Below are 15,389 nucleotides of genomic sequence, written 5' to 3'. Positions count from 1 at the left end.
TCATGCATCTATATCTCACCTCTTACAGAAAAGACCCTAATATTGAGTGATTTTAACTTTCCTTGGCCTAAAAATTTAATCAGGTTTCTTGCTAAGATTCTCTAATTATGACTTTCTCAGTCAACTTTAACCTTTGTTTGAACCTTTATTTTTTCTGCAAAACAAGAATCAGTTATGTTTGCTAGTTTAGTACTGACAATCATGGCCTTGTTTATTTTATACTGCTGTCAGTATCTTTTTTAAAAAAGCAGCATAGCAAAATAAAAAAAAAAGTAATTCAGACAAATAGCATTTTTACATTGACAGGAAAGTTTAAAGTCATTGAGGCCAAAAAATTCCCACCAAGAGGTTTTGGCTCCAGAAAGTGACTAACTCCTTTTATGCAAATAAACAGATATCTATCTGTTCTTGCTTCTATACCTCAATAAAATCTGTAAGCAGCTTAAAAGTTTCTGTGCAATATAACATGAAGCTGTGAAAAGCAACATACCATTTCACTTCTTGTAGTAATTTCAACTGCAGACTTTAGAAGACCAGTTGTATTATAATAAACAAACCATACAAGTCTGATCTGATTGTGCAGACAGTAAGCAGGCACGCTGTTCGTCTTAATGTATACTAAAAATTCTTGGCACCCCAATGCAAACAAACTGCAATGAAAAAAATAGCAGCATGAGCAATCCTCCAAATCTTGCTTAAGATCCTCTTCATTGCCCCATGATCAGTCTTCCCTTCTTCTTGTACTGAAATGCATACAATTATTTATATAGGTCTGAGACAAGGAAGAAAGCAAAACTCTCTCACTGAGAATATTTTCAAGCAGTCTTTCAGAGGTTTAATGCAAACACAGTAACATCTCCCTTTGAATAATATTCATTTTGTGCAGAGGCAGCTATATACATGCTATGATACATTTGTGATCACTTCTAGGGAACAACTGTATCAAACTTTCATGGTAGCTACATGTTCGGTATTAGAATTCAAGCTGTCATTTTAATGAGTAAAACGGCCAGGCAGTCAAAACTGCCGTAGCTTGAATTTGGTGAGAGCAAACAGAATAAGTCACTAGTAGAAAATTTTCTTTTATAAAGAACTTCTGTTTGATTTAGGGGGTTATTCTAGCAATGTATTTTCCCCTAAGAAATCCACTGCTCTGAATGCCTCTGAAAACTGTTTTAGTGCCAGAAATACTTTTACATTTAAAGTTTAATTATTGCCCTCACTTCTATCTTCTTACGCCAGACAAAACTTTTGGTAGTCAGTGGGAGTTCTGTATATCTAAAGTCACCTCTGCAAAAAAAACACAACCAGTTAAAGATATACTGTCAAGTAGATTTGAAATAGCATTTAAAATGTTTCTGTAATTGGAACTATAAAGAAAATTTTAACTGTCTAAAATACAGTTTCTATAAATGGCAATATGTTTCAAAAATTGTGTTATCATTTTCTGTGTTAAAAACTTGAGATTTGTCCTTATGGCAATAATTACTTGGCAATTCCAGTTAACACAAAATAGGATTTTTTGCTGTCTGTGTAGCAAACACAGCATTGATGCCTCTGTTTCAGATTTCAATATTCCAGATCTTTCAATCACAACCATTTAACTGATGATTAAGCTGCCACTCTGTCAGGACTCCTCTTTATTTTCCTTCACTTCAAATTCACTTAAAGTACTTTATCAAGTTACAAACCCAATATAATTTCTTTTCTTAACTTTTCTTATGGTCTCATCCAAACTAAATTAGTCTATAATTTCGTCTTCCGTGGATGAAAATTTGGATAGGAGACAAGATTCACTGAAATGTTCTGCATCTGTTCACAGTACATTTGTGTGTAATTTATCATTACATCATAAAACATAGTAGACATTCAGTTTTGAAAACTGAACACTCAGTTATTGGTACAGTAAACGCAGATAGCAAGTGTGTTGCAGATAGTGCTCGAGAGGACTTTCCTGATGCTTTTGCTCCTAAGTAACACTTTTTACCATTAATTAAGTAACATTGGGTATTAATTTTGTTTTTTCCATGGCAATTCCTGGAAATATCATATTTACGTGTGGAATATATATTTATATAATTATAAATAAATATAGAATAGTTTGGATAGTCTTGCATGTGTGAAATTGACTGTTTCCCAGCAATCGTTTGGAGATAGAATTCTGTAAAAGAATATAACAAAAATTCTGGTCGTGCAGCTTTTTAAAATCAATTTTCCTCCAGTAACAAATCATGAGGATTTAAAGCATAACACATACATACAGTTACAGCAAAATAAACTCAGCAATTTTTAACCATGTTTGGTTTTTATCTTGACTGATACATTTTTCTTGCCACTTCTTTGAGATTCCATTTAGTGAGATATAACCTATTTCTTCTACAATATGCAAGTTACCATCGTCATGAAGAAAATTTACAGTCAAGAAGAGAAAATGACATAATACCACAGGAATAGTTTCACGTTGACAAGAAAGATTTTCCTCCAAAGCAGAACATTGACTTGACTACTTAAAGATGCTTCATAAATAAAACACTTTCCTAAGAAATATCTAAGGTTGCAACACCCAGAAAGTCCCAGAACTCCCAGAAAATTATATTTCTAATGCCACACAATGACTAAGCTTTCTAAAAATGGTTTTGAAAGAATGAAGGTCAAAAGGAACAGCAAGAAGACACAAATACACTATGTGGTTTGCCTTTCCTCATCAAACAGTACAGCTATACAGGTCCTTGGCAGATACATGGCCTGTCCCTTGTATTGCACCATATTGGGATGAGTTATACCTACATCATTTTCTCATAGCCTTCCAATATCCTGTCCAACTTGTAATCCTTGCACTATTTGACCTCTCAAGAAATCTCCGTTCTACTCACCAAACACACTCACTCTCACCCTGTCTTCTGCATTTTTCTTGATTCTTCTGCCAGGAAACCAAAGCTTTTCCATGACCCAGCAGCTGGATTTAGAAGGGGATCAGTTAAAATCTAGCACTGTTTATAAGGACAAATGATGATCTTTGTACATTCAAAAACAACCCCTTGTAGCCTCTTAACCTTGTCCCAAAGTTGCATTTCTCCTCGGCTAGGTCAACTTAACAAAACATGACCAAGTCATGTCAATGATATTATAAGCCAAGAACACAACAAGAATTTTGAAAAAAACAGAGCTGCAATGACATTTTCAAAATGTTTAAATGTTTATTTTAATCTGGTTGCTGACTAAATTTCCCAGGGAAGTTTAAGACTGAAGTGACATGAGGTGTACAAACCTATTGGAAGTTTGCTTTCTTTCTGATGACATTGGGGATTGTCTGTAAATTCCTAGTATTTGATAAGCCTTGCATTGATAATATCTTAAAAAAATGACTGAAAGAAATCATGGAAGAAGAACAGTCCTGAGCTAAGAGCAGTGTAATGGCCTGAGGAGAAATAGGGTCACTTTTGTGACATATAAGCAAACATATAAGGATGTTGTTTTTATGGATCTTCAATCTTTCCACCCCACAGACTGAGAAAGATGATAGATCGTCCACAACAGATTTTGGGCCCATCATTATTTTGTGTCGCAGTTATGTCAAGTACAGTGAGTTTACAATCTCAGTTGAGACCTCCAGGACATAGTAATATATACAAACAGACAATAAGAAAAAGCTACTAGCATAAGTAAAAATTAAATTTTTGTACTGTGGTAATCATTTAATGAATGAAATTACTAAGACAAACTTCTCTATGTCCTTTTAGGATTGTCAAAGTTTGAATTACTTTCCGAAATAAACATTCCTCACCATTTCACCCTTCTTTAATTCTTCCAGAATTCAGCAAATATTAACTGTTTTGTCTGAAATATTGGATGTTTACTTCAGGATGATTCAATTATTACCATCTGAGAGATTCTGATGTCTGCAAAGCTTCAATTGAATAAGACCAGTCTAACCTCTGAAAAATATCAATTCCACGATGCTGAAGAGAAGATTGCAATAATACAACAGATCCTCACCGAGGATTCAGTTGATACTGAGCGTGTTCAGTCCCAACAGAGCATTTACCTTTTAGCTGAAGTGCTGCAGAGGCCAGTATACTCTCTTTCAAGCTTTAATTGATTTGCTGTATTTGTTGTATTTCCCACACTTGCAGTCAGTTACCACTGGGGGGAGAGGATAAGCAAACCAAAGGCAACTAAATTTTCATATACACGAATCAAATCCTGCCAATCCTAAGAACAACGAGACTTCATATCCCTTCTTCCTCCTAGGTTTAAACCTATTTTCCTAGTTTGTAACAACCTTCTCTGGTATTGTGAAGGAGTGTGCTAAATTTCAGGAATGCCAAAATTTCTCTTTCAGCAGAATATTGTGGGTGCAGGGGTGGAGATGGTGGTAGAGTGTCAAAATGAAAATTTATAACAGAGTTGTGGCACAACTTCAGTTACTGAGTGATTACTGCCATTCCTTAGTAACCCACTTTCCTCCTCAAGCTATGCCGTTAACATTCTGGAGTATTAATTAGTGGCTTTGAGGTCATCTCCAGCACTTCAACTATGTCAGGATTCCTCAAAATTTGGAAAGAAACAGCACGAACCTTGTAAGAATCTAGAACCAGATGCAGAAGTAGACCTGTTTTGATACAATCACATCAGAAAAAAAAAAAGGTTATATTATTTCTAATCAAAATGTCTAAATTGTTAACAAATACTTCAGCAAAATGTATATTTATCCTACAGGGCAAAGGAGTTAGAGAGGTGTTCTCTCTTGTAAAGAGGCCATATTGTTCTCCACTTCAGTGTGTGATCCTCAGGGTCTTCTAAGAATATCCGACAGACAGACAGCATGGAAAGGCAGGGATGAAAGGTCTCTATAAATAATCCTTTGTGCCAACATTGGAAGCGCAATTTCTGTGGCTGCTTCAGCCTTCTGGATCTTAGTGGCTCATGTTCTTCCAAGGGTAGTGTATTGGACACGCATTTTGATTTCTAAATTAAATGCTTGGTATGCTCCTGAGGACTTCACAAAATCACCTTTCCAAGCAGCAACTGAGGGTGCATGCACTCCATGAGGCTGTGACATCTTCAGAGACCACAATTACTTTGAGCCAGTTTTCTAGTAGCTGCTGCCTCCCACAAGTTGAATAGCTCCAGATACTACGGTTCCACTCATTCTGCTTTTCATCCATAAATTGAAGTTCTGCATTTGGTACCCTTGCCAGACATCCCAGCCTGGTATTATGCATTTGAATGCCTCACTCTATTTCTAATGTATATGAAAGACTAGTGTCTGATTTTTTAAAGATTTTAGGGATTTTTGTTTGTTTGTTTTTTAATGTGACTGAAAGATCACCTGTTAAATGAACCAGAACAATGAAAGTATAAAAGAAAGGTTTCACCTGCTGTTGTATGGAATTACTGCTTGCCACCACAGTAACATGATTTTGGGATAACTAATGAATGAGCTGTGATGTGATAAACAAAGCATTAAGAATGTTAGGATACAAAAAGATTAATGGTAAATTCTGCCTTTCATCTCTCTGACCATGATTTTGAAATTATTTTTAAAAATATTGTATTAAACTTGTAGAAATGTTTTTTCTTCACCCTGAGAAGTACCTTAAAAATCAAGGGATGAATATCTAAACTATTTTCAGTTACTTTAATAAAAGTAATTACTGTTTTGAAAAAGATAGTTCACCTGTAATTTTCTGACCTACAGGAGTGGATTACCGCCATCTCCCAGTGTTTTCCAGTTGTATGCACAAAGATATATGTGAATTCAAGGGCAGGTCCACACTACACTATAGTGAGCTGGACCTGAATAAATCTATAATTTTTTTATTTTATTTTGTTTCTATCCTTTTGGTGTTTTATCCAGCACACTCGTATCTATGCTCTATGATAAACCATGTGTTGCTAACATTACTTTTGATCTTCCATTCAGCCTGGAGAGGCTCAAAATGAAACCAAAGTTGAGATATGCAACATGGATTTACAGGAAAAGTATGCGTAAAGGCACTTTATATATACTATTTACCCATTTTTTTTATCAATTAAGTAATAAAAGTAAGACTTTGTTTTTCTTTCCCAAACTTTAACTAAAATTATTTTAACAGCTCATTTTGTATAATCTGGAATAAGAAATTCAAGGAGGACACTAATCTTCTTGGTTACTTCAAGTCTGAAGTACCCTTTTCAGATGAATAACAAACTGAATTTATTATTAAAATATATATATATGTGCATGAGAAAGATGACTTCAGCACTTTCTTGAAATTAACATTATTCTACCTGCAATTATTTAAGCAATTTCCCAGGAGATAGCTAAAATACACATGGATATTATTAAAAAAAAAAAAAACCTTCTCAAAGATAATATTATTTGTAATCATTCTATTTACTCAGCCACAGCTTATCTGATTTAAGTTGGTGAGATCTGAATATTATTTCACTCTAGCATAATTTCAGCTGCTGAGTTACATATTATATTTTCTTCTGACAGGTTTAACCCCTTTGATTTCATGACAATTATGTAAAGCAATCTGTTTTGCTACAGCATTGTAAAGTTAAGTTCTAATTTTGCAGAAATTCACAGGAAGAGAACATGAATATTACAAGAGTATAGTATAGCATTAAAATTCTGTAGAATTAAAAAATATTAACTTATTTTAAAAACCAATAACAATCTGGGGCAAATCATTAATTATAATAGGGTCTGGCACTTGTATAAAAAGAAATGGTTGGAAGTATGTACGCTGATTTTAAGTATAAAAAGGAAGAACAATTTTGCAGCAGGAAGCTACAGATGAGACATTTTTGGGTAATAAACTTATAAAAAAACCCAGTTGAAATAACCTCCAGGTGAGAGGATAAGTTTGCATCTGTCTGGGAATTAAAGGAATAAAAGTCTTGGGCTCTTCTACCTACTACTGAACACTTGCATAGCAGTGATACAACTGTACTGGGGTTATCTCCCAGCAAACCACTCTTGATTCAGTAAAACTTGTACAGACAAGCTTTATTTTTAGCATGGACTTGAACCACTCTGTTTTAATGGGAACACTTACATATACTTTTATTAGACTGAATGAGAGTTCTCTCCTGAATACAGACTCTGTTCCCTATTAAGACTGAATTTTGAATTACATAAAGGACATACACTGTTGCTACAAAACAAGTTTACAATCCCTCCTCACTCCCTGTATCTTACATTTTGAAATCCCTTAAAAAAGAAAGGTTTCATTGATGAGCTACCAGCTGGCACCATGAGCTTGGAAGGAACTGCTTTCTTAACCACTGATTTGAATCAAATTCTGGCAGGAGGATGCAAGTATCATATATTTTCAACCACATTTCTTCTTTTGTTTTGGTTGATTTGTTTGGTTTTCAGTAGAGGATTTGAAATAAAAATTCTCCTGAACACAGAAAAAACCTGAAACACAGATTATAAAGGAAAAGGATGATGCAGCTCAAAAACCTGACAGGCATTTCAGACTGCACCTAGGTGCTAATTGTAAAAGCAAGGCATAGAGTTTTCCAGAATGAAGAAAGAAAAGCTGCCTCAAGGGGCAAGAACAAACATTTCTCTACTTATGGAATTAGATTATGTACCAGAAAGTTGAAAAGAGTTGGAGGAAGACTAGGATTCTCTGCAGACTGTTCTATACCATCAACAGAATTATTTACCATGGAACTGATCCACAAAGGGGTTTAGCATCATTGTCACAATGCTTATCTTTCCATCACCTCAAGGAATTGATAGCTGTGAACAAGGCAGTTCAGTTTGTGTTCCAAGGTGTTGCAGAGTTAAGCAACTAAAAAAGAATTCCACAAAAGCAGTGCATCATTTAGAAGGCAATGTTTTTAAACCCTAAAACAAGAATGTGATTCACAGTTCTTCAAGATTTTTCTGGGAATTTCAAGGGGTTTTTTCTTGGAATTAAAATGTATGGTTGATGGTTTCTCACAAAGCAGAGCTAGAAGATGTTGCAAAGTAGCATGGGAGATTTTTTAAAATGTTTGCATTTTTGGTGACAAAATTTGGCTTTCCTACAGAACATGATGCATAAACTGCAAAGTTACAGTGATTCTCACAGTCTTGAATGAATTGGTCTGTTTTTAGGGAGAAAAACTGTAAACTGAGCACACTCAAAACAAAAGGGCAGTTGAAAAGATGTGTCCAATAACACACTTTTTACTTTTAAAAATGGAAACCTATCTATAGCCCATGAGATTTGAAAAAATTAATGTTGCAGTTAACTTGTCTGAATGTTTGGAAGGGAAAAGTGCTTTAAATAAAACAATTCTAAGCAATTGCACATGTTCTTTTTAACATTCTTCTAATCAATTAGTTGCTGTCAATTGCTTTTCACAGAAGGCTGACTCTGGATCAGGAACAAAAATGTAGTGCTCACTTACAATCAGACAGTATTCTTTCTCAGTACATCTGATGTAATTTTTGAAATATGTAATGTTCAGATACCTGATTAGAAGTCTTAGTAGTAACTCTCTCAAATTAAGACTTTAAGGATTATGGCTAGACAGGATATGGAATCATATTGCGAAATACTCATAGACTCTCACCACTCCTGCGTAGTCTGTGCAAATTCTACTGTGCGTAATGGAGGAGTTTGGAAACTTGCAGAAAAAAAAAATTACTAAACAAGATAAAGCAACTGTGTTATCTCTAGGATGAGACATTGTGCATACCTAGCTTGAGTGGTTGGAGTAATTATGCCCCGCCACTCAACTGTATATTTCCTGCAGCACTTCCTTCTATCACAGTCAATGGAATTTGTCAGGATCAAAATCAGGTCACCTTCAGCTATGTTGAGTCTGGCCAGCTTAAGCAAGGAATGACAAATTAACAAAGTAAACTCAGAGAAATCACATATGTCTCTCCCTAATCAGAAAAACAAACATCCTCTTCACAATTTCTTCATACACTGAGAGTACAGTGATTCAGTAAATGACACATCAGGTAGAATGAAACTTTGGAGTATGTATCAGTACACTAGGGGAAATGGAGACTGTCAGGACAGCTGGGCACATATGATTTGACAACGCTTTTCCCTCAATGCTTCATCCTTATTGTAATATGCAGATAATGCCAGCATACACAAGCAGTACATTTATAGGGATCTTTATTTGGCCAAAACTCTGTACAAGGCACATGCCTGAAAATATACCTACATCATAATATGGCAAAATACCATCTTGGAGAAAGAGAATGGACTTCATTCTCTGAGTTATTTAATCTTTGATATCTACCCCAAACTCACAACTGCATTTTGATTTAGGATAGTTCTGAGCTATGCCAAGTGTTACTAAGTCAAATTCAGTGAACTGGCGAGAAATATACAAAACAATCCAGCTACAATCCTACAGAAAGACCCACTCTGAGCATATTTTTTGATTGGAAAGGTTAATCCCTATGTCTGTGTTCCTCCCCTCACCTCTTGCAAGTTACTGTTTCTTTCTTGTAGTCTGGAAGCAGAATGAATAAAATTTAGACTAAACAGATTTTCATCAGACTAACCAAAAATATGAACAGGTCTTGCTGGAACTTCTTTGGAGTATTTCATTATCCCAATTACCCCAAATTTACAGCCCTGTAACTAGACATTATTTCTGGCAGGTATTGTCACTATCTGGAGATTTGCATATTGCACAACAAAAGGGATACAATCCAATCATGGAGTAAACATGATCCAAAACTGTTGTTTAAGGCATCATATTTGAAGTAGAAAATTGTGCTGTAATCCTTTGGCATAGAAATCAGCCACCCCAGATTCCCTATTCCCTCCCATCTCTTTCAGCAGTTCTTCCTCCAGCCTCTCCCATGGTCTGTCACTTCATGTGGCAGATAAGATAGACTTAGATTAAATCATTCATTTCCACAGGGAAACACTGAAAGGATAAGTAACTGACATCTTATAATGAGAACAAAAAGGAGTAAATGTGATAACTTCGTATAAGATACACTTCTACACGAGACTAATAAGGATAAAATGATATTAAATGACTCCTACATAACTTATGTGTAATTTGCAACATCATGCAAGGCTCTACATACAGAGATGGTATGAACTCATTTCAGTGAAAGATATCTGAGAAATACAAATAATATGGAGTCTTAGATTAGAAAACATACTCTTTTTCATGGATTCTCTAAAATAAAGGAAGGTAGGGGTAGTTCTACTGGTTTGTGACAGCTATCTAATATGAAAAACTATCTTAGATGTAAAATACCACAAAACTGATGGCCTTTCCAGAGGTTGCCTACATATATGTTCAAATAAACACACAAAAATGAGATAAGAGGAAAAAAAAGATGGTAAATGTAAATAGTTATTTATATCCAGACTCTCCAACTCAAGCTGCCTGTACAGAATAGAAAACAATGGCATATTCACAGACACCATACTGGTTTAGAAAGCATTTAAAAGGTGACTGGACATTCAACTTAGTCTCTCATTTTTTGGATTATAGTAATATCTGGATACAATCTACAAACTGTCAATTTCAGCATCAGAAAGTATTATGAGCCTGAGCTTTTGTCAGTGGCCCAATGATGTTATGTTCCCCTTTTTTTCCTGACAATGAAGTGAAATAGAAATCATGCTATGTCTGGCCATATGATGTAGATTTCTTCAGATACCAAAGTGTTTTTGAACTGAAATAGAGTCAAACAATTTATGCTCATTTCCACAGGGCAACCTGTGCTCCTTTTACCAAGCCAGGTAAACATTTCCTTGAAATTTTCACACAATAAGAAATGTTTTATGCTCTGGTGCATGAATTTAAAAGGAAAAAAGGTTTCTTTCCATTCATACTACACATTGCTTTCTGTCCATTTTCAGGCACCTGGGTCTCGCCATCACACAAAACATGACACGAAAAGAACCAACAGTGATTGAAACAACTGGAGATGGGACAAACTTGTGCTGGTGAATTTTGTTTCATGAGCTGAGGCCTGAGAAAGAAGTATATTAAAATGAGTCACTATAGGAGTGAGCAGTTCAGCTTGTATGTGTGATTCATTGCAAAAGAAGCTGGATGTCTGTATATGCCAAGGCCTCCTTTGAGAAAATAATGTATTTTATGATTTATGTTGTTTCTCTATGTAAGTATTGGGAAATACTTTAATCTCAAACAGATCAGTTTTCCAGACTTTAATTTCTTAATAAAGCATTAATAGGCAAAAATATGCAATTCAGAAAGTTGTCCACCACAGCACTTAACTTGAAACAGGAATCTAAGATTATCAAGCACTCACATGATTTGAGCAATACTGCTTCTTTTAAAGTGTATCTGAGTTATAGCTCTTGGAAACATCTGTTTACTGAAGTACAGTGTTTGGTAACCTTAGCAATACTTTATTTATTCATTTAATGCCCCACAGGTCAACGCCTCAAACTTGTCAAACTGAGGGTAGTTTCTTAAACTGCAGTTAAGTTCAATAATGAAAAATTGAATTATATTGTTGGGTCTTGAATGGTGCTACATATGTTCAATAATAAAGAACTCCAGTTTCTATAAAGCTGTTAATCTAGCATATTTCAGCCACACTTAATCAAAATACACAACAAAACAAAAAGCCCTTGGAAACAAAATTGATTTGTCTGGTTGACTAGATCTGATGGATCTAGGAAATTCTTGCCAAACATCCATGCCTTACTGTCTCTTCCAAATTTTAAAAGTTTTTAATCTTTTAAGAATTAATCTATAAAATGACAAAGCACAGATTATGGTGGATACCTCATCAGCAGAATTGTGTTTTGGGAGCCACTAAATTTAAAACTGTTGTGTGGCACTTTGCCCTTGACCTGTATCACTCAGAAAGCCAAGCATGCACACATGACTGAGAGGCCTGTCAGTAAGAGAAACACTGAGTAACAACTTAAAGTTGCATAATTGATAAAAGCAGACACCTGAAGCTTCCTTCTTTTTTGAGACACCTCTTAAAGTGCTTGCACACTGGCAATTATTGAAGTTTTGTTATCTTTCATCCCCAAACTGTGAGAAATTAAAATAGCAGTTTATTGATTTGTTTTGATTTTCTGGTCAGGGAATTGTTCTCCCCTTCCTTGTCGTTATTGTCTGACTTTTGCTTTCTTTTAGGACTTTGAAATTTTCTTCTTTGTACAGTAACAGATTCAGAACCTCTTATGGTTTGAAAATTAGCAGTGCAAATGAGGCATTTCCATTTTATTTAAAACAAACTCTGCCAACACTTACAGAGATCTGCAGAAAGGCTGTCATCTGCAGGGCACCCTTTGGCAGCAGCATCGGTCTGATGGCTGCCCCGTTGTGATTCTGCCACCAGATCAAGGGCTTGGCAAGCAGAGGAGCAGCACAGGTTGGCACAGGGAGGAGAGAGAAGGGGAAGGAGAAGGGACGAGGGCCCTGGAGGATGGGGTGAGCATGAGGTGCTCTGGCCCCCCCTGCCCAAACCACATATCGCTCCTGTCAGCTGACATGATTACTCCATTCTGGACTTACGAGGCAAAGGAGTGGTGAGGGTACTGGCTGGGTGGCTGGCTTAGCACACAGACAGCAGAACAAGCTGAGGTAGATGCCTCTACCATGACAGCAAAAGTCAGGTTACTAACACTGCCATGCTCCTTGCAGACCTGTATCCCCTGCACAAGCCCCAGGGGAGCACTTCCAGCAGTCTTCACAGGCTGCAGCCAACAAAGGCTGCTACAGAAGAGACCAACCAGGGAACTAAGGCCTGTGCAGAGGAATGGCTTCCCACTCCAGCTTCTCTTATTGCAGCAGTTCCTCCACTACATTGTCATCTGTGAAAGGCGGGAGGTGTTTCTTGTCCTCCCCTCCCCTACTAGACCAGGAAAAGCAAAGTAGAACTATGCTGCCTGAGAGGTCACAGAAAGGCCGAGCCAGAGATCTGAAAGCTCTCTCATTTCTCAAGACCCTTTATTATGACTTTAGAAGACCCTTTTATTATGACTTAGGATAGAATTAGATGATCTCTCGCAAGAATCTACTCACATTTGGCCAGAATAAAAATACATGGTTCATATTTCCTGAGTGGGAATGCATAGCTGAGCAGACATGCTTCCCGATACAGCACTCTCTTAGCACTCTGGACACCTTCAACCCTGCAGGACCTGACACTGCAAAGCTGGATTGGCACTAAATGGTGTCTGAATGCAAACTGGTAAGAGAAATCAACATTAAAACTGGGTGAGAAACCCAGGGCAAGAATCTGGAAGTAAGACTAAACTGAGCTGGGTGGTTCAGAAGGAGGCAGTACATGACAAGAACAAATTGGATAGTAGTGACCACACAAGGGTTGGAACCAGAACAGAGACTTGGGGTTTGACTGCAAAATCTGTGAAAAGACAATGAAGAGAATGAGGCTGAAATTAAAAAACTGAAAAGCAGAAACTGCATCTGACTAAATGAAAGGAATGGGACTAGACAAGGAGTTGTAGTAGGGGAGAGACGGGACTGCAACAAAGACGACCAGAAGGAGATGAGGAGCAGAGTTGAAGCTAGCAAAACCCAGACAGAAGAGTAAACATCTTTCCAAGGATGTTCCTGTACAAGGTGCTGACTGGAACCCTGGCCTCTGAATATCACTGTTTTTCTGATTTCTGATCATACTTGTAATCAAAAAGCTTGTAAACAATGGTGGTATTGACATGATGGAATATAAAATTTCTCTATTTCCACTTTGTTTTACAAAGAACCTACTTTCGCCCATTCCTGTCAGGGAGTACTATATTCACCTCTAAGAAAAATGAAACCACATGCCATGTTTTTGAATACTGTGCCCAAAATGAGTGGAACCTTCTAATCTTAATGATTCCACATTTCAATTTCCTTTATCTAATAATTCCCTTCTCTCTTCTTATGGAGATATTGTGAAAATCAACAAGGCATTCCAGGACTACAGTTGTGGAGATAAGAAGAAATCCACTATGAAAACAAGCACTCACTATACAGAAGAGAATTTCAATAGCATACATTAAAATAACATGAGGCCATCCATCCAATTGCAATGTATGATAAAAATGAAAAATAATCCTCTTCTTAAATAAAGGGCAGTTAGGTTTTACTGTGAATGAAAGCATCTAAAGAACCTCTTTCCCTAGGACTAAAAATAATGTGCATACGCCTGCTCATAAGTAGACTGAAGTTTAATTCTGGCATTCCCTAACTTTTGCAAATATCATACTGCTCCTTTAACATCAGGCATCTTGCATTTGTGTGTGTGTGTTTAGACTTAGATGGATGAGTGACTGTGCAAGTCCATAATGAACAACACAAAGCTGAAACATTAATCTTTCTAAAGCTCATGAATAGTGACTTATATTACCCTCAATTTTCCAGAAAAAAAAATTATAATCAGAAAGACCAAGTGCAAGTGTTAAGAAAATACATAATTCTAAAAAGGTTATGCTTCTAAGCAAATGCTAACAAAGTGTTTATAACACTTGTAGGAACCAAGTGACATCTATTTGCTAAAACATAAGTGATCTTTAACCACTGGTTCCTATGCTAGACATTCAAAGAATCTGCTGTTTTAGCATGTCATAGTAATTTGCAGTGAGTTACAAAAAAGTAATCTCGAAGACAAGGATTTATTTCCCAAAGAAAATATTAACTATTACTGAAAAATAAAAATATCTATAGCCAAGAGTTATTTTTTGCTGAAAACAATTCATTCTAAGGAAGTGCAAGCAGATGGGTGTCAAGAAGGATAAATGGAATAGGGTTTTATGTGCACTATAAATGTAACATCTATGAAAGAAATTCTTGCACCTGGTATAAACATCACTCCTACAATGCAACATTTTTGTTTATGTCCTATGAAAGCCATTGAGCCATTGAGCCAGAACAGTATATGTAGTTTTCTAGGTGTATCTGTATAGTGCCCTATGATGTTGATATAATATTGGTTTTGAGTTGATCTGCATTTTTTATTTATAGTGTGTTTGTTTAACAACTTCACCTCCAAAATGGCACATTCAACTCAAAAGCTTTTGACTACATTGGAGTTAAATACATATTCTATAAAATTTGTAACAAAAGTCTGGTATGAACTCTTGTTAGAGGGATAGTCCTACAAGGACTGTAATAACCATCTACAAGTGAAGGAGTTGAAGCACACACCTGCAAGGAGGGAGTAAAGAAGGTTATTCCACATTCTGCACCCTCATTTTTAAATAGCCTCATTAAAAAAGAAATACAATTGAGCCCTTATTCTCTGTAAAACAGTTACTGTAGGTGCCTGGTTAAGGGCTGGGTCCCAAAGCTGCCATTCCAGCTGCACCACAGCCATTCCTCAGCCTGGTAGCATGTAGCTCATTGATGTAGACCTTACCATACCCTCACTCTAACCTCCTGTCCCAGCTTGAGCTATCCCTTCCTCCAGG

At 36.3% G+C, this 15,389-nt stretch overlaps 1 long non-coding RNA gene across 1 annotated transcript; it reads right to left on the bottom strand.

The window, feature by feature from the left end:
- Window positions 1–1,238: 1,238 nt before the first annotated feature.
- On the bottom strand, window positions 1,239–7,630 carry LOC108504569. Its single transcript, XR_001877172.1, has 4 exons — window positions 7,594–7,630; window positions 4,578–4,612; window positions 2,874–2,956; window positions 1,239–1,290 (listed from the first exon to the last, which is right to left on the bottom strand). It is a non-coding gene; the product is annotated as an uncharacterized LOC108504569 (long non-coding RNA).
- Between the last annotated feature and the right edge of the window lie 7,759 nt (window positions 7,631–15,389).

The sequence above is a fragment of the Lepidothrix coronata genome, unplaced genomic scaffold, assembly GCF_001604755.1.
Source record: "Lepidothrix coronata isolate B3197 unplaced genomic scaffold, Lepidothrix_coronata-1.0 Scaffold168, whole genome shotgun sequence".
NCBI classification, from domain to species: Eukaryota; Metazoa; Chordata; class Aves; order Passeriformes; family Pipridae; genus Lepidothrix; species Lepidothrix coronata.
Note: the sequence above shows the minus strand (reverse complement) of the source record. Positions and strands in the feature narration are given on the sequence as shown.